This window comes from Halictus rubicundus, chromosome 15 (genome assembly GCF_050948215.1).
Source record: "Halictus rubicundus isolate RS-2024b chromosome 15, iyHalRubi1_principal, whole genome shotgun sequence".
In the NCBI taxonomy this organism is placed as follows: domain Eukaryota; kingdom Metazoa; phylum Arthropoda; class Insecta; order Hymenoptera; family Halictidae; genus Halictus; species Halictus rubicundus.
In genome coordinates this window covers 2,786,699-2,807,452 of record NC_135163.1, presented here as the reverse complement: position 1 = coordinate 2,807,452, position 20,754 = coordinate 2,786,699, and positions in this window count along the sequence as shown.

The window sequence follows — 20,754 nt, the reverse complement described above, 5'->3', positions numbered from 1 at the left end:
TCGGTTTTTTGAGACGGCCAGCCGGGTAGACATAGCCCTAGTTACCAGCGGGAAGGTGGGGTCTACCGAAGTCGACGCCTCGAACGGCTACGCCTACGACAGACCGGTTTACCACGGGGAAAAGATCTCGTTCCCGGAGAGAGGATCCCGCCGAACAGGTCTACCGTCTGAACCGCGCATTTTCGATCATTGATCTGCCATTACGGCCGACAAGACGTCCCGATATCGACGCCTACCGATTGCGGTTTTATGAACATTGTTTCCCTAGGTGGGAATAATAATCTTGCTCCAATTTGAGCAGGAATAATAAATCCATAGAAATATGAAGAAAATCTTCAGTATTGTATCCTGAAGAAGGTGTACCGAGACGAAAATTATTAGTAATAAAAAGGTTGAATAAATAGATAGCAGACTAGATCCGGCGAAGTGGCGCGTGTTCTCATAGCGTTTGCAATTCGCGATTAATTTGCGCGAGAGTCTGTTTGCGTCGGTAAAACAATCGCTCCGCGAAAGTCTCGTCGGCTCGGGAGCATCATTCTCGCAGGAATTGTGGCGTGGTGAAACCGGCTTTCGCCCAGAGGCTTTATTAACGGAGTGGGAGTGGTCTCGGCACCGGCCAATCAGAAAGCGCCACTTTCAACCCTCATTGGCCGGGACGTAAATCGATTTATCACTCAACCCGTCTGCGTCCGACAGGGGAAACACGCCCTTAAGGCCGTCCGGCTTAAGGTCGACTCTTCTCGGTTCCCTCTCGCGACGCTCAACACCGCCAATTCCACTTGGGGAGAAGGTGGTGGCGTTGATGGTGGTGGCGGGCCCAGGTGGCGGGGGTAGCCCGAACCAAACGGAGAAAGGGTGTGGAAACTCCTGATCTCCGGCGGCGAGTGTTCCGATAGTGTCGGAGGGAATTTTTTCGAAAGACTCCCGGCAGCCCCCGTGCTCGGAACCACGTTCCGAAATTGAGCCATTTTCCGAAACGAGGATTTTCCTTCGCCCCTCTAGCCGCCGCGACGCCTATCCGCCTATTCATCCACCACCACGGGGCTCATTCTTCCTCCTGGACATTCTACTATATCTTCCCCATGATCCCGCTTCTTTGAATCTCTTGTCTTCGAGACGAAGAAAATTGTCTTCGATGGGAACCCCGGATTGGACAATGAGCGACGCCTGGCTCGACCTGTTTCGCCTCTATTTATGACGAATCCGGGTATAACAGGACCATTGGTCTCACGGAATCATCAGCGAATTCTCTGGATGCTGTAAACAAGTTCATTTATTAATAAATTTTAGTAAGAGACTTCTAGGCAATTTTTCAATATTTTAGGTATACGATGATTAAGTGCTTTTCATATCTTTCAATTTTAACAAGAATTCTACCCTCAAATCAGCTTTCCACACTTTGCAAACTTTGCAATTTTTCTAATTGCAACACTTCATCTAATTCTTATACTCAGCCCTTCAGGGCACAATTTCTTTTCTCAGGGAGAATAGATGCGATCCACTGATGAGTATGTTAATCCCCTTTCAGAAAGGATTAACACCATAAGTCCTGGTTTGTGTTTAAAAACGCTTTTTATTTTGTATTTTCTCTAGTAAATATTCACGTAAAAAATTGTTTTCGCACGTTTCAGTGTGCGTAGGCAGGTTCTACTTCGTGAATCGAAATTAATAAAATGTGCTTGTATCATCTATTCAATTCGAAAGCGTTCTTGCAGTATCTTAATTTTATCCTTGCAAGCAATACCATCTTGCAGTGCCTTTATTTCAGTCTGAAAATTAATTTTTGCAAATGAGGTGATATTCTAAAAATACGAATGAAAAGACTTTGTAGCCGTGAACCCGATGGAAGTTAATTCGCCAGAGAAGCGTGTCGTCACAGGATAACGATCAGAAACGACAAGGATTAATTAAAAAGAGGAGCTAGCGTGCACGGAAAATCAAGAGCTCGAACGAACGCTCCACGGAGAAACTTATTTGATGATTTTTCCGCGAAAGGAGAACCGTCGCGCGCATTTATCATTCGCATTTTCAGATGAAAAGCGCCACGACACGTGCACATTTACGCCTGTCCGACATTTGTCAGCAATAACTCCAAAGAAGCATAATACCCGAAGCTGAGATAGTCTTTTTATCGGCGAAAAAAAAACTCGCGCAGCTTTCCGTTACGAAGGGAAAAGGAGGGAGACGGACCAGGGAATTTTTCGCGCGGAGCTTTGTTCCAGTAAAATATCTCGCAGCTCCTGCGCTCATCTTCTCGGCCAAGGAAGAGTATAAGAGCAGCCTCTTCATTCCCAACCCTTTCCCGTTTGTTGCTTGTATTTAGAAATTAATGAACGTTTCGAGCCGCGCTTTATTGAACAAAGTTCCTTTCAACATTGACAATTAGGGTTGCCGTAGGGTTCAACGCTGCTTCGGAACTATCCCTTTTGCCGGCGAAAAAAATGTTATTTTCTTGTTGCGAAACAAACATATTTAGGTTGTTGCATATGAAATGATTCATAACAGCAACTTGAAACGAACATAATTTTTCTCGAAACAAAACTTCTTGATTAAAGCAAGCACGATTTTAATCGTCATAGTCGATAACTGAGTTTTTTAATCATATTACGGTAAGAATGGAATCTTTTCTTCTGTTTTTGTTCTTCGTTTATTACATTGTCATCTATATTTTTTCTATTTTCTATCTTATTCTATCATTGACTAACTTTGCGTTCGTTTATTACCCCATTTTGACTAAATAATGTTGTCATCAATATGTTCATTTTCACACTCGGATAAAAAGATTGCACGGCGATCAAATCGACTAATATTGAAATAAACTGCATTTAAAATTGAGTTGGATATTGTGAATAGAAACTTAAGAAGATAGGACTTAAAAGATTAGCTTTGTGCCTTCAGTTGATTATAATGAACCTGTGGGGTATAATTACGTGAACTGTATAAAGTATGTGAATCATGTGTTCACAATTGTTATTGTATAAATGTATATTGCAAAATATCAGAATTAAAATATAAATATGACAGGGTAACCCACCCTGCACACATTTTAGTAGTTCTGTGCACTGAAAATAGAAACTATTTTGTTGTAAAAAATTCCCCAAGTTCTACGAAATACAAAATTGTACAACCAGAAGTTAAAAAACACAATGTTTTACCCCCTGCAGTCTCAGAGTTGTCAACTTATGCTTCATCTTCCTTGTCAAATACAATAAAAGGAACAGCGCAAATAAAAACCATTTAAGATATAAACTATTCTTAAAAATTTAAGTAGAATTTGAATCTAATTGAATCTAATGAATCTAATTGAATCTTCACTACGTTTCTGTTTTAACAAAGATGTGCCACTTTATCTCTAAAAAAAAAAGCTGTTCTCACGCTGTTATAGCAAACAATTCCAGTATAATTAATCCCCTCGATCGCGCAAGAATCCCCGGTTCTAAATTTAGTAGAATCCTCCATTTATCTGTCAGTGTGTAACAATTTGATGTCACAATACGAGACTACGTCCACGCGGCTCAACATTGGTCGAATTAAAACAGTAAACCGAGAACGGCTGAAAACCGGCGAGGATCTCTCGCGGCGAAAACGTTCGAGGAGCGCGCGTTGATTGATTCCTGGCCACCGCGAGTCGGCCAACAAACTCGTCCTGCGTTCCAGAAACGAAACGAAAATCGGCAAGGTAATCCTGTAACGTGCCGTCATCCGCGAGGTCCTCGGGACCCGCGCGAGATCGTTTTCCGATCGTGTAACTCCGCGGTTCAAAAAAAAAAAAAAAAAAAAAGAAAAAAGAAAAAAAAACAGAAAAAGAGGTGAAAACGTCTGCCAGGCGCGTTAAGTGGCGCGGGTCTCGCGAAACTCGGTAGATCCCTGAAATTGCAATTACCGTCGTCGCGCGGGGAGTTTCGATGGATCCGTGAAAAATGCTTAAAACCGGCGAGAATCTCGGCCGTTGGCTGCCGAGTGGGACCCGGGGCTCGCTCCCGCGAGATTAAGTCATTCTCTGGTTCTTAACTTAACGGATTGTTGCACTCGACTAAATTCACCGCATTGTGCCCCCCGGAACACGGTGGCGAGCGTCACGCCAACGAGCTAGCGAGCGAGCAAGCGGGCACAGAAGCGCGAATATCTTCATCGGACCAGATCGCGAGGCTTTAAGCCTCCTTCAGCCGGGATTCCAGCCGACGACGCGGATTCGACGATTTTCACCCCCTCGCTGGAATACCGCGACCATAATTTGCAATATTTCCCGTGCCGCCGCGAAAACTCGGGGACGCGAACTTCTTGCGAGATCCTCGAACGTCAGAGCCGCGAATCCGAACCCGCGGACCGTCGTGTTGACGCTCGTTAATCCGCGAATCTCTCGCAAACGATACCTCTCGAACGCTTCTATTACAAAATTATGTTCGAGCCGGGTTCCCCGAGGAGAAAATGTTCACGATTTTTACATATATCTACAGCCATTTTGCCGTTAGTAGACGATGCGGATTTTATGCATTCGTGACAAAATTGAGTGTCAACACATTATTTTCAATCCGTTGAAATGATTAAAGAGAGAAGCAACTATCTATTTAGTTTCTACAATTGATGAGGAACATTGCTATTTTGCACGCAGACCCCTATTCGTAAGGGTTCTTCTCAAAATAAATCAATTATTACGTTTACGCTCGGGAATGTGAAGCACAGTGTACCTATACAACTAATTCTGTTTGCAGAATAATATGCTGTGAGATTGTTGCAGAGGAAACTATTTCGTCCTAAGAGAATATGGTTCTGGACACGATAAACTAATTACAAAATGTGTTCACTGGAGTATGAAGCAGAATATGTTTCTTGCAATTGGTGCAGACAATTTTTCCTAGTTTATTTTTATCATAAGAAATGTTTTTAGTCAGCGAACGAATGTTTGTACTGTTATCTCTGCATCCTATAAATGGAAAACTGAGATAATTAAGCCTTAGTTGTAAAAGATACTAATGCAAATAAAGGTTCAGAAGAATAAATTTACTAACAGATAGCATACGAATAAACTCTAGTACAGGTAAAAATAAAACAAAACCGCTGTGACTGATCGTTTAAATAATATGGAAAAATTTCGATTCACACGGTTTCTGAAGCTTTCGAATAATCTATGAAACTGAAAGTATGGGCAAAGACCTGCAGCTCAGAAAAAATTATTACCAAGCAAGTATAACGCTGGGTATAAATAATAAAATTGTTTGATTAATCTCAGTTAATTTGTCGTCGCTTTTTTAACACGATACTGGGATTGAGGTATATGGGAATTTCCGAAAAACGCAACAATGGACAGGGGTCGAAGGGAGCGGTATTATAGTGTTGTTATTTCGGAGAATTCGCTGGCACCGGAACGGTTGCTTTCGGACGGCAGTTCCACGGTAATAACGCGGAAATTTCGAGGTTCCCGGAGCATTGCTACTAATTTCATATTTCCCGGCTACGGTCGTCTCCAATTTCCTCTCGTACGGGATAAATGATCTCGACTACTATCGTAATTAGATAAATTAACAGAGCGTGAGTTGAGGCGGCGCGGCGCGGCAGCGTGTGCCCGCGCGAGGCGCACATGCACGCGCTCCCCAACGAGAGCGGTTTGAGGTCTAGTTATCCGGGACTAGGATCGCTGCATAGTGCATCGACTAATTGTAAATAGCGCAGGGCCCACGAAATAAATGCTTGTTTGCGGGCCAACCAAAGGAATTTAATCAATTCGCGACGCACGTCTGCCCGGAACAATACGTATACACAGTAGCGGTGAAAAGTTCAAGACGGTCAATTATAGCTTCAATATTTCCAATGTTATACGCATACTATTCCATTTCATCATATGCTAATAATTACATATTATGCATTTATAACAAAACTGAGTGGATCTAATGCATAACAGTGAAAACATTTAAAGAATTTAAAGATATTGTGGAACTATTTCAAACTCGCTAAAATTGCTAAGAAAAGAAACAAATGTCTACGTAGCAACTGTAGCTTGAAATTAATACAATTTTTATTTTGCATAAACATCCACAGTCTATCATGCGTGCTTCACGTCTATGATCTCACAGTTTCTCACAGTTTGCTCTCCTTTTGTATACATCTATAACGTTCAGAAACGCAATGTAAACCTTTACTATTGATACGTAAATGACCGATTAATCTACCACTAGAAAAATATAAATACTTTGTGTATTTCATAAAAAAATGCATAATTACTTTCTCTTTCGCTTTTCATCTTAAACTATTGTCCGCAAATGGTACACTCGCTGCTGCTCTTCAGCCGTTTCTCCATTTTCCTTTCTCGTCGACTAACCTTTTTCAGCGAAACTTCTAAACGACCCGAAACTTTCGCGGAACGGCGGAACTTACGTTCGCCGGATAGTCCCTTCTTATATCCTGCTCGCTTTTTAATGGTAACATACTAGAAAATTCTTGTGTCGAAACGCAGCTCGTTTGGCGAACGTGTGAGAACACGACGTAATTAGTCTTCTATATCCGGTTGCTTCTCGGTTTCTTCTTCACTCCGAAGAATTTCTATTAATTCAACATAAAATATTGAAATTGTAAAGTGTCGGAAAATAAATGCCGATCGCGAATGCGTTAATTTTCATTTTGCGTGATCCTTACGATCAGACTGCGGATTTTACGCATTTACAAAACAAAAATGCCTCGCTGCAATTGAAAACAGTAGAGTGGTGTACAGTAAAAATAGTACAGTACAGTATAAATAGTGTTTCTTTTTATTTTATAATGTTGTTGATTTATGAAGGTCGTGTTAAGGTCGAGGTGATTAGCGACCGTATAGCGTTTCTTGTGAGGGCCAGAACACGTTCGGAAAATAAAGAAACTGGTTTGAAAGGGAATAGCAGGGAGCATGATCGATGCAAAATGCCCTTAAACGAATTTCTTAAACCCGATTTCCCAGAAGAGGCCCACTTCCATCGTCGATAAACTGTGCCCATCGTGGCGGCCGCGCGTAGCCTGCCTACGGGTCTCGTGAACGAAAGGATCTCATTGCTCCGGGAATCCTCTTTTCGCGAACATTTTCGCCGAGTCCTGCAAAATTGTTAATCCGAAGCTTTTCCAATTACACGACCCGTCCTCGTTCTCGGCCGCTTCTTCAACCTTATCCCCACCCCGCCCGGCCCCCGGCTTCCTCGAAGCCCCTTCTCCTATCTCTCGCCCTCTCTCTTTCGGCTCTTTGTAAGCGAAAATACTCAATTCGGACGTTAAATTCAATTACAGCATTCCTGATTAATCCTAAGTATCCTTTTCCGAAGGAAGGAGCCGGGGATCTCCTCGCTTTCCTATCGGTCCGATGCTCTACCCCTCCGCGAAGATTCTCCATCGAACGAGCTGGATCTCTTTCGGCTTAGTCCCGGTCCTTCGGTTGAATAACTGTTGCGAACGGTATGACGCCATTAAAATCTGCTGAGACCAGTAAATACAGGTGGCACACCGTGGACGACCCGCAAGCATGGGATTATTAACGATGAATATGAAACTCCCGGTGCTGATCGCGAACAAGTCGGTAATTATCGATAACGGTGGAGATGCTCGGCCTGTGTCAACTCGACGAACCACTCACTCGCGAGATGTCGTTCCAAAAACTATCACAGTTTTCTCATTGTGCAACTATGGCGTCCAACCTTCGCGATCGAACGTGTCCGTCTGGTACGTATGTTTACCTATTTGCGTTTAATCTGTGATACTTACATACTTATCTGTGATCTGTGATCGTAAGGGCTGTTGATCGTCCTTGTTGACCCCCACGTAATGCGATCAAGGAAGCTATTAGGTCGTTGCATGTGAAATGTCCTTTACATGTCCTTTGCATGTGAAATGTAACTTTAAACATACATAACTTTCTCGAAATAAAACTTATCGATTAAAGTAAAAAGTGTGACAATGACGCATAACTTTCACGTACCATTCAGAATGCAGCTAAACATGCTTATTACACGTTTAATATCTACATTATTTGTCTTTAATGGCACCGTTTTCTAACGTAACGAATACGTTTTTCAAAAGATGAAAATGAAAATAGATTTGTACCTTTCGAGTGTTCGCAAACGTGTGCATAAATACATTCAGTTCTTTATGTGTGAATAATGACAGTATTCGTAAATTTCGAATGGACGTACATACCTTATAATATCCGCTTCTAAGCGTTGACAAACGTACGCATAGTTTGGTTGATTTCTTTACGCTGGGACAATGATCGTATTTATAATTCTCGATCGATACAGTTGTACTTGTTTGTCAATCAAACGTGAATTTCGTGACGCATTAGTCGCAACAGTAACTCGCGATTAGTTCTCTCCTGGGCAACTTCACTTCGCGTAACTATTAGGCAAGGAAAACTCGATAGTCGAGATTGGGACAGCGACACGATGATCTTGAGTCAACGGGAATCGAATCGATTTGGGGATAAGTTTGTTCTCATAGTGGCGGTTATTTCGTGGCTAAAGTGGAACTCTCGTTTGAACCGTAACGTACGGTGTTACCCTCGGCACATTTGTTGCACTTGAACTAATTTGTGAACAAGCTGCCCCCAATTTTTCGAGTTTCATTCAACAAACACCGACATGAAACACATATATGAACGAAAAAATTCAGTTAAGATTGTTCCTTTTCTTCTATGACGTATATTATTCTAGTTCTACTTTTACTTTTATGCCATTAGAAAAAGAGTTGATCATTAATATTCAGTTTCAAGAATTATCTTGTAACTGGCACATTCGTTACCAGCATTCATTTCAGTAACGGGCTCCATAGTTGGAATTGTATTTAACGAATCCTCTTGCGAAATCGAAAAAGAGATGTTGTCGCGGAAAAGCTGTATAAATAGACTGCGGATGTTTATGCAATTATCAATTTTTCTAGAGGTATTTTAAGAAAATGGAGTTACATAAAATTTTATTTCTAGTGGCAGTAGCCTTTGTAGATCAAAAATTCGACTAAATTCTATCGAATATTATATTTTGGCATTTTTTGAAAATTTTCAGAAGCCGTGATTGCATAATGATCCGCACTCTAGTTATAAATTCTTCGAATTCCGTGCGGCTCGTTATAAAATAACGATATGCGCATAATTAGTTTGGTTTTTCATAGATGCTACGCAAAACCATGGTTGTTACACATGCGTGACGCTGGTACGCCGACACGCTCAGTATCAAAATTCGAAGGCGTCCATTTGCATTCGAGTCGGAATCTGACGAACGAAAAGTGACGGAAGCATTTATTCACGTTAATTCGTGTTCTTCCCGTTGCATCGAGAAGGCTGTATTAGCACCGGGGCGCGTTAATCCAATAATTTATTAACGGTTGTCGGTGGTTTCGTGGTATTCGGAGGTGAGGAACGCGGACCACCCAGGGCTCGTCAGAAAGACGACAAGATAATTCCTAGCTCTCAAAAAAGTCAGCCAGTCATCGCCTCTAACTGGTAGTCCTTCTCTTAATCTCCGTTCCATGAGCCCTCGAGTATCCGCGACCACTCGAGCTTCTCACAATGCTCTGGCCGGCGCCGTGGTATCTCATTCTTAGTTCTCTGGATAGATGCGCCGCATTAAAACGCGTCTAAATGACGCGCGGAAGTGCATTCTCTTGCGCGTAGCGAGGAGCCGCGCCAAGAAAATGCATACGTTCCATTCTACTCGGGGTGATCGCTGATTGCGCCACAGTTTTATCGGAAGTTCTCGAGCCGTGACATCAGTATCGAGTACATTAAAGCATCAGGAATTGCAATTGAATCGATAACAATTCCACTTTCTGCATTATTCCCTCGGGAAACGACGAAAATTCTAAACTGTGCAAAAACCAACTTCCTTGCATACCTTTTTGAACTGCACCCATAAATTATTTCTGTAAAATTTGATATTTGATTGACTCATTTGCCTAGGTACGGACGTCGCGCCAGCAATAAATGATTTAGAAACACCAAACTTGTCGCAGCTGTCTCCTAATAAGGTCTCTGAAGAATAGTACAGGAGCAATTGTATTTTCTATCATGGAATCTAGAAGTGTCCGGATGCGTATCAAGGTGGTCGAGGAAACCATCTTGACGGCAGTGATTAGGCGCGATCACGAGGTTCCACGAGGACGCGCGAGCAGCCGACTAATCATCTCCGTGATTTCCTAACGTTTGTCCAGCGACGGAGACGGAAACTTTCGAAAATCTAGTTGATTTTTCCAAAATCTCTAGTGATTTCCGAGGTTCGTTCGACGGGCAACAGATGGCAGCATGAATCTGGTCGGTAATTCTGAACGTGCTGCCGTCTGCGCGCCAGGAATCGAACTGTATTCCGGTCAATTCTTTTCCTCTTTCCGGAGTGGGAAATAATGCACACCATTTTGCAAGAGGCCGTCTGCGCCCGGCGTCGCATCGCGAAGATCGGCGTCGCGACGCCGCCTTTACAATACCCGTCAAATTACACGGGCACGACCCTTTGTGCCCGGAAACACTCGCAGGACACACGCTTCCGTCGCCCCCGGGGCTAGAACGGTACGCATCCTCGGGAACAAAAATCGCGATTTGCATCCCCTCAATGTTCGGCAAATGAATATTGTCCGTAGGACGCCGAGCGACCTACGCGATTCCCGATTTCTTTCGGCGTCGATTCGGGAAAATTCTGCGAGTCCCGTTGATCGTTCGCGACGAAGAGACCGAACTGTCCTGTCGCGTCGATCATCCACCAGGAATCGTCCGGTTATTGTCCGTTGATACTTCAACGCACGATTTTTCGATAAATTTAATATCCTACTTCGAATGTTTATACAGCGAAATCGTTCTTGAGACCTGAGAATTGTTTGAACGTTGATTCGGTGGGACTTTAGTTTCCTTGGAAAAGGATTACTAGTTTTAATCAGACGAGATTCTGAAGTAATTAATTGTGTTACAGTAATGACTAGACTGCGGATGTTTATGCAATTTTCAATTTTTCTAGGCAAATTGTGGGAAAATGGAAACAAATAAAATCTAATTTTCAGCGGAAGTAGCTTTCGTAGGTCTGAAATAAATAAAAATCCCACTTGTGAAATTTTATATTATAGCATTTTTTGAAAATGTTCAAAAGCCATAAATGCATAAAGATCTGCAGTCTGGTAATGAGTAAAGGGCTGTCGATATTTGAGATCAATTGTGTTTATAGCGTTTTATCGCGTTTATTCACGTAATTAAGAGTAGGTGTTTGAACGCGAGGTTTAGAAATAATTCTTTGTGCGTGCTTTTAGTTGACGGTGTCTATATTCTTTTGAAAATATCATTTTCTTAAAAATCAATTTAATTTTTACCTTTTTACGGGTTATACTTATTTCAGTTTGTTTTGGAGAATGTTTATCAAGTTTCACTGTTAGAATATGTGATGGGTGTTAGGAGGCAGTGTTTACGGTTGTTATGCAAATGATTTTATGAATAACGGTCCTTTATAGAACCAAAGTTCTGAATTTTTTGTTTTCTCGGTTAGGTCTCGGTGAGGTAACATTATTTTTCACTTTTCCTGCTGTTATGGTTCGTTTGATGGCAAAGAGTCTGGATTTAAGGCTTTCGAGGACTGCAATATACTCGTACGTCCGAGTTACGAGAACGTTTGAAGCCTTTGTTCCTGAAAAAAGCATTTTTGTCTCGGAACAAGTGCTTTTCCTTTATTATCACTTCGTCGGAGTGTTACAAAATGTTTAAGGCTATCTGATTACACTATTACCGAATACAAGATTATTAGTAACAGATCGCTAATATTATTTAACTATGCAGTCATCGACTTTATTCGGCATACAATTTACACTTAAGGTAGAATAAAGTATAATAGAATAAATAAACTGTTGAAATAAACTGCATTTAACAAATCACTGATCATTCGTGGAAGATAATTGCAGTGAACAGTGAGGGGCTGACAAACATATCAAAGAAAATTATATAACGTATGCTAGTGACATGGATTTTGTTTGCATTATGTTCCATGACTGTGTTATGGTGGAAATTGAATGTTTTGGTCGTTTAGGTTCATCACTTATAAGACTACCATTTCCAGTTTTGACTAGATCATAATATTAGTTACTGGAAAAAGTTCGTGCCTGTTCTTGGGTCAATATTTTTAAAAAAATATATTTTTATTTAACAATGTAGTCACCATTGACTTCGATGGCCCTTTCCCAACGTTCTACAAGCTTATACATCCCTTCATTCCAAAAATCTCAAGTTCTGCTCACAAGAAATGAGTTAATTGCCATTTTGAGGCAATCTAAAAACATAATATAATATACCTGACAATATTAAGAAGTATTAATAAACAAATACAGACGTATCAATTTGCCCTGCAGTGAGACACACGTTTTGCATCTATTAGGTAAACAGTGAATTCGAAGAATACTTTAACACATCTTTTTAAATGTGACTGATTCAGACAAGAAGTTTGAGAAACTGAAAATGGATCAACTTGCACATGACAGTATCTCTAGATCAAAAGGCCTCGTTACGTTTGCGTTCTAAGGTCGGACATTTCGTGTGCACCGACCTAACAACAACGTATAATTCACAGTTACATGAATTTGTCCAGCTTTTCGCGACTGTGGCGTACTGTGCGTCGAATTCCCTGTTTCGGATCCTCTCGATCCATTCGCGTTTCTTGAAAACGATTCCCAAGGCCGTAATAAAACCAGCTAGGCGACCAGAGGGGCGGGGAGGGGTAGAGGGGTAAGCTTGAGCCCATTTCTCTTCGGTTTTTCACTGGGAAAAGCGCGGCACGGCGCGGCCGTTGAAATCGGAGCGAGTTAATCCTTTGATCGGCGGAGCACAGGCCGATTTCTGGGGTCTCTCGCGCGGATCGTGGATCGCGTCTCGGAATCGGCCCGTGTAACGCGCGCGCGCGCGCGCGAGCTCGCCACCCAGGATGAATATTCTGGGTGTTTTATCAAAGTTCCGCGGAGGAGGATCGGGTCGGTGGTTGCGGCGCGTGGGCGGGTGTGCTGGCCTTAATGGTGCACCGGATACGGCTTCAAAAGGAATTAACGTAATGCGACTTTTTCGACGGGCTGATCGCGAGTATAACGCGGCAGGCCGACTACGCCGACGACGAAAGGCGAGATTGCGAGCCCTCGTTAAATATTAAACTTTAAGGATCGCTTTTCCACGGACGACGGAGGCTCCGTCGACTTTGCACACCAACACACCGTGGAGCCCCGACAGGACAGGGATCTAGAAGTAGCGAACAGAGCCGCTTGTGCGTGAACACAGGGACACGCCGTGTCTTTCCTTCTCGGTTCTCCCGTAACGACATCGCGCGATCGCTCGAAACGAGACATTTGAGAGATTATGCCAATCCGGCGTGTAAACCGCCTCCCAGCCCAGGATATATACTTATGAGTTTCTGCCGCGAGATCCTCTCGTCCTTCTACCTTCCACCCTTCTCTTTGTCTCTTTCTCTCTCTCTCTCTTTTTCACTGTCACACTCTTTCTTCTCTTGGGGTACACCTCCCCTCCCCGCGCGCCCTCTGACATCGCATTTCTCCTGAAAGAGAAATTAACGCGACTTACCGGGCGAGGGTGTGACCCGCGGTTACCATCATCGTCCACTTGGCTCCTGCGTCTCCAGACACGATGAGGATTTCACTGTTCTATCCGATTCAAGTGCATTGTCGCAATATCGCTATCTGATACTTGTTCGGATTTCGTTACGCGTTGCGGGGGCGGGATTGTCTGAGGATTACTGTCACAACCATTTCGCTGACACACGGCACTGGGAAATAGCGATGGTGGCCAGGGAGCTCGACTAGTGATAGGACCGATAATGCTTTTGCGAATTCTCTATGAGCCTCGTATGCACAGGAGAAATACCTCCCATTTTGTGCACAGCAATTTTTTAACGAAGTTTTGGAGATCAATTGTGATGTTTATTTGAGAGCAGTCGACGACGACGAATGCAGTTGCGTGATGCAGTAGTTTGTGTGCTTTCTTTTAGAACGAATACTAAGGAGAAAGTTGGAAATTTCATGCACTATTATTTGTACAATAATCTAGTACACATTTGTCCGAAGGAAATTGCGTACTCAAAGATAATTAGTTAACTATTGGGCTGTTCGGAACGTAATTTCGTTTTTTCCCAACCGAGGACGTAATTGTATTTTTTCGCAGCGAACTTCACACATAAGCCGCATTGTCATTATATATTTTGACAACTGATATAGCAAGGCTTGTTTGTGAAAAAGTTTGTTTGATTCTGCGCAATAGTTTTTGTTTGGTGCCCTATCAGATGTGGAATGTCGAAAGCAGCATTTTCGGCATATTTTACTTTTGTACTATCGAAAAGGTAAAAATGCTGTTCAAGCAAGAAAAAAATTATTCGATGTGCATTGAGGAGGTGTATTGATAAAACGCCAGTGCCAAAACTGGTTTCCAGAATTTCGTTCCGGCAATTATGATGTTGAAGATGCAGCACGTTCTGGAAGGCCAGCTGGAGCTGAGAAAGACAAAATTGGGTAATCGGGTAATTGGGTACTTTGGTATCGCATTAAAATGGAGAATATATAATTAAATAAAATATTTGTACGCTATAAGAAAATCGTCAACAACCCAATACATGAGGGAAATTCTTCATGTTTTATCTTTCGAGGGAATTACAGCACTAAAATCGTGTTAGACTACGCATAGATGGTTCAATATTTTTGGACAAATCGCAAACAGCTCGATACCAAATTGCGGAGGCAACTGCTTAACGAGCAATATCGAATAAATCCTGAAAGAGAAAATTAAGAAACTCGTTCTTCTCGATAACGAACATGGACGGGTTTTTAGCACCGGCGAATCTCCCGGACAACGAGAGACGAGAATCACCGCGGTCGCATCGTCGCAATTGGCCCGATTTGGCGTCCGTGTCAAATCTCGGTCTGAGCACGTCCAGTATTGGCCATAGATCGTCACGTCATTCGCTCATTATACGATCCAATTAAGGCTCGACTGCGATACGGCAACAGTCGCAGGGCCCGTTCGTCCATGTAATTAGCCCTATTCGGAGACAACGCGTTCCCATGGCCGCCTCCGGGCTCAGATGGGTCGGAATCATTCGATGCCCGATTCCTTGACAGTCACGATTTCTCATTCATTAAACCATCGCCTCCCCCCTCCCCGCCCGTTTATGCACGAATCACGCCCCTCGGAAATTCGCTCATCCACGATCGGCACGAAAATCCGAACGGGTGCGGTGGCTGTCGGGAAACTTGGACCGAACGTTGGGGTGTATATTTCCTCCGACGTTTTATGGCATAATTTTGTTCACTATCGCGTCACAATATATCGCATACAGAGGGGAGACGTCGCCTAACGCTTTTCGCTCTGCTAATTTTTCAGTTTTGCTAACAATGGGCGTTGATTCATCGCTGATGTAAAGAAAAGGGAGGAAGATCCACGAGAATAATGTTATTAGTGGACCCAGGATCTTTATGCAAAATAAAATTTTTGTACATCAATTGCAATCTGTAGGAGCTAAGTAAAAATTTATTGTGCTCATTAATAATTTTTATGTGTTAAAAATGGTATATCGACATTGTTAAACTCCTTTAATCTTTCCACTGACTCGAATTACATCTACTCATTTTTTGTCATGAATGCATAAAATCCGCAGTCTAGTTATTAGTAGACCCAGGATCTTCATGCAAAATATAAAGTTTGTGTATCAATTGCGAGACACAGGAGCTAATATTTTTCATCAATAATTTTAACGTAGTTAAAATAATATATTAACACTCTTCAAGTCTTCTGATCTTTTCACTGTTTTAAATTGCACCTACTCGTGTTTCTACTAGTTATTTTTAATTCGATCAAGGTAGTATTCAATCGTAAACGACACGATGATGTACAGTTTGTTCACGAGAATAATGTCGTTTGCTGTTTTGAATTCCACGGAGATAGTATTGCGTAGTAAAAAAGTAGGCACATATTGTTCAAAGTTGAGTCCATTGGATCGGCCAGTGTTACAATCAGATTGCGGGTCTTCATGCAACAATTGTCTGCGTCGCCTGCAAGAGACACAAGCCGAATCTATAATCAACAAACTATATATCTAAGTACTTTGGAAAAACTTAAAACTCGTGCTTGCAATACGCAGTAACCATAAGCCAAGTAAACACGACGCTGTTCTAATGCTGGCTGTACTTACAATCTTCAATAGCTTGGCCAAGAAAAAAATCGTACAGGGACCATCGAGAGGTCATTTTAAAGAAGAGACTTCAATCTTCAAATCTACGTTGATTTCATTGTTAAAAAAAATATTTTTTAGCGTCTGTACGAACGTTTGAATCTCCAAAATTTTTGAAACAAAAAGGCGCGCTCGCTCTCTCACCCGTCACATAGTGCGAGAAACTTTCTCGCGAAAAACGACTAACGGATTTCGAAAGTAGAAGGCGCAAGCTTCGAAATGAGACCAGAACGAATATTCTACGAGGTTTTTCAATGAACTTACAACAATTGAAACGTGGGTAATTTTTCAACAAAGATTTAGCGATCCTTTAACCAGTTTTTGACGAGCACACTCGCCATGACGAAATGGCAATATCTTATGCTATGACGAGTATACTTGTCAGAACAGCTATATGGTTAATTTCAAAGAGGTCGCAACAGTTAACTGAATTAATTATGGACGTTAGAGTGTTCAGTCGAAGAAAAATGGAAGCCGAAGAACACCGTCCGCAGGTGGAGCACTTGCGTAATTGAAGAATCGTTACCCGCATCGTCTGCGACATAATCACACGGTGCCGAGCGCAATTACGACGAAGCACATGCGTAACACATTCGGCGGCCGTTTTCCCTAATTGTTCGTTCGTTTCTAACAAACTGGCGACGGTAATCTTCGACCCTCTGCGCGGCGGGTCCGCCCGTTCCAATCGTTTCCCGAATAAGAAGAAGAAAAACGAAAAAGCCAAAGAGTACGCGGTAACGCATTTACCTCTCGTTTCGGTGTTTCACGAGCGCTCGAACGAGCATAACGGCGGAAGGATGAAGGGAGAGGACGGCTCGGAGAGGGAAAGAGATAGAGAAAAAAAGGCGACGGGGCGTCGGCGGCGTCCCGAACGCCGCGATATTATTCTCATTGCGCCCATCGAACGCGTACGGCCGTGGCGCGCATAAAAAAGAGCCGGCCATAATGATTCGCGTAACGATTTCGGTTTATTTTCCCGTGGCTACACATCGAAATATCTAATGGGACGTCGCGTACCCACCCATCCGTCCATCCATCCATCGCTCCCCCTCGCCCCCCACCCTCTGCCCCTACCCCCGCCGGTTTGGAACGCTCTCATTACCGCATCTCGTTCTTTTCTCTTCGGCATTTTAATTGCAGCAATGGGCCCGCGCCACCGCTAAGAAATAATTATGCCTGCCCGGTGGCTGCTGCCAGGTACCAACACCCACGCAAGACCATCCGCCACCAATCCACCAACACCAGGAACAATTTCTCGCCCCTGTGCGTTTCGGACGTTCCTACGGGCGACAGGGGGTGCCGAGAACCCCCGAGGAGGAACCGCGTTTCTTGTTTGCTGCGACCCCCGGTTCGTCGCCACGATGGTATCACGCGTGCCACGCCCCTTTAACAACGAAATTACAGCAGCCATGTTTGCCCGAAGATCAAAGTCCCGGAGCCAGGTGCGAACCAACGTGCTCCGCTACGCTTCCAGGCTCGATTGCTCGGGGAAAAAGGCGCGAATGCACCGGAACGATCCCCGTTCCCGTCAACCCCCTCTCCTTTTCGATCCCACCCTCTTCCGAGGGTTTCTCTTAGCCACCCCCTTCCCTTTTTTCCAAGATTTTCTGAGAAGCCGAGACTTTGATGGCCGGGATAATGGAAAGGATAATTTTTAGACTGCTGCGCGCGCGTTACGTCACTCTTTCTATCCGCTTTCTCCTGGTAATGCATTGCGAATCTTCTTGCGATTGCAGTAGGGAGAACGTACCGGTGAGTGACCAGTTGTTGGTAATTTGAAAAATAAAATCCGTCGTCTACAGCTCGCCAATTAATTATATCACTGCCACGCGATGCTAGACGAATATTTCGAGTCCCGAAGGTGTACCCTCTTCCTGTCCAAAGTATCACTCGTTCGAGGACTACAATCCCGTTCCCCGATCGTTTAATAAGGAGAGACCGGGGGCCGGGTTTCAATGATAATTGTAATTTTCGGCGTGGATGCCGCACGTCAATCTCGACGGCCGAGGCATATGGAAGACGACCGTGTACGCTTCAGAATCGATCGGGGATCGATTCTCGCCGCGACGAGGAAGCGAGAGGTGTAACGACCCGTCGTAACAGGCCTGCCGAGACATAATTACGGTTGACTACTTGATTAGTCATTTAAAGGCGATCGAAGGATGGTTGCCGGCTCGGCTGAGACGGGCTCTTCCTGTTTTCTATTTTCAGAAGATCCGCTCGGCGTTCAAGCTTTCGCCTCGGGATTAGAAAGTGGAGGACGTCTGAATGGGTTCGCGCGATCAACGAGCGGCGAGGGGGAGGGGGATTTCGTGCGCTGCCGGATGATACAGCTTTCTTATTATTCGAACGATCGGCAAATTGTTCCGAGGAACTTGCTCGATGAACGAGCCCTTTGTCCGGTGACGTATCGACGGAACAATGCCGGAATTTCGTTAGCTCGCACCGTTTCGTTTCAGAGGTGCTAAACTTCGCTGCAGCACCTACGTGCTTGATAAGATGATTGACACGCGCGCGAGACAAATTGTCGTTTGATGGGATATCGTGTGCGCACAGTGAGAAGAAAAATTGAACCAATGAAACCATACTGTTTTTTCAGTATCTGAAATTTAATTCATTGCCTGTGAATTTAGTAAGATTGAGTCCCATAGAATTCGAGAGGGATACAATTTTATATTGATTTTAGCTGGAGGAACGATTAATATTCTAATTCTAGTAATTTTTAATATTAATATTCTTTATACTTGACTCGATTCAAGAGGCATACAATTTTATGTGGGTTTTAGCTTGAGGGAGATTAATATTCTAATTCTAGTAATTTTTAATATTAATATTCTTTATCCTTGACTCAATTCAAGAGGGACACAATTTTATGTGGGTTTTAGCTTGAGGGAGATTAATATTCTAATTCTAATCATTTTTAATATTAATATCCTTTATCCTTGACTCAATTCAAGAGGGATACAATTATATGTGGGTTTTAACTTGAGGGAGATTAATATTCTAATTCTAATAATTTTTAATATTAATATCCTTTATCCTTGACTCAATTCAAGAGGGATACAATTTTACATGGATTTTAGCTTGAGGAACGATTAATGTTCTAATTCTAATCATTTTTAATATTAATATTCTTTATCCTTGACTCAATTCAAGAGGGATACAATTTTATGTGGGTTTTAGCTTGAGGGAGATTAAAATTCTAATTCTAATAATTTTTGATATTAATGTACTTTATCCGTGACTCAATTTTGCACCAATGGAAAATATTAACAAAAAGATATATATTTAAGATTTTACGTGTTATATCGTTAGGTTACTGTGTCGTGTTAAAAGACAAATTAACAAGCGATCATGCAAAGGAATATTGCGGACGTAAGTGGCAGAAACAATTGAAAATATGCCAAACGAAGGCAATATTAATTTTCAACGGGATTGATGTTCCAAATACACATGAAGAACAGTATAAGAATGGCAAAATTTAAATAATACGTACTCTCTTGAGGGGGCCATTAACCCATTTGCATCATTAGCGTATATATACGCTCAATTTTCCTGGTTACTATCACCGGAGCGCTCAACTTTGTTGGTCACTATCATTATTCGTTAGCTAAAAAATAGAAATGGAGGGTGCTGTTGGAGATGAAAGTAGTAATTCTGATTTTTCTTATAATGCTGAAATATGAAATTCTTTTACTCGTAGTCATTTGTGTACTTAAATATAATAAAAAAAAACTTTGGCGATAAAGGCTTTCTTTTCATATTTCCTTATGATGCGAATGGGTTAATTAAAAAATATCCATCTTCAGAACCTTCACTGAAACGGATACAGAACCGAGTGGAGGAACAACAGAACGAAACGGATTGAACAACAGCTGTCCACGTCCAGGCCACATATTAAATAACCTCAAATATCCAGCCATAACACCAAATATCCAACCATAATTGTGCTACGCATACACGGTGTCCAAACAATTGCGTCGTGTCAACCAATGGTTGCACCGAGTTTTACCTAACGATTTCGCATCCGTTCTCGTTCCTCGGAAAATGTCCCTCGGCATCGGAGCCGGATTCGGTTTTGCACGAAACTCGCGGAAAGAAGTCACTCGAGGCAACCCGACAATCTTCTGCTGGCATATCGCAGTTTAGAATCTTGGACGACGCGTGTCTCGAGATGCTCCGAGTGGGGAACAGAAGTAGTCTACTGCTTTCGGCACTTCTCGGCATTTTCTTGGCCCTCGCGAGTCGAGGCTTTCCAGAGATTTTTCAGCGTAGCCCGAGGCTAGCGAGGATGCAACAGGCCTCTACTAACAAACCCGGTGAATCTTCTGGCACTTCTGCTCTAGTGGCCTTGACACGTGTAGTGTCATACATGGAAGCACGCTAGTTAGGCTAGTAACACTCCTTCCGACCCCGCTACACGGAGAGGATGTGTCTGACGATGAGAAGAATGCAAAGTCGGGAGGGAAGTTTCCGCAAACGTGGGAGCGCGGACCTCTCGAATCGGTCGATCTTCGTTGTCTCTTTCGACAGGTTCGCTGCGCGCAACCTTCGGGGATCGAAA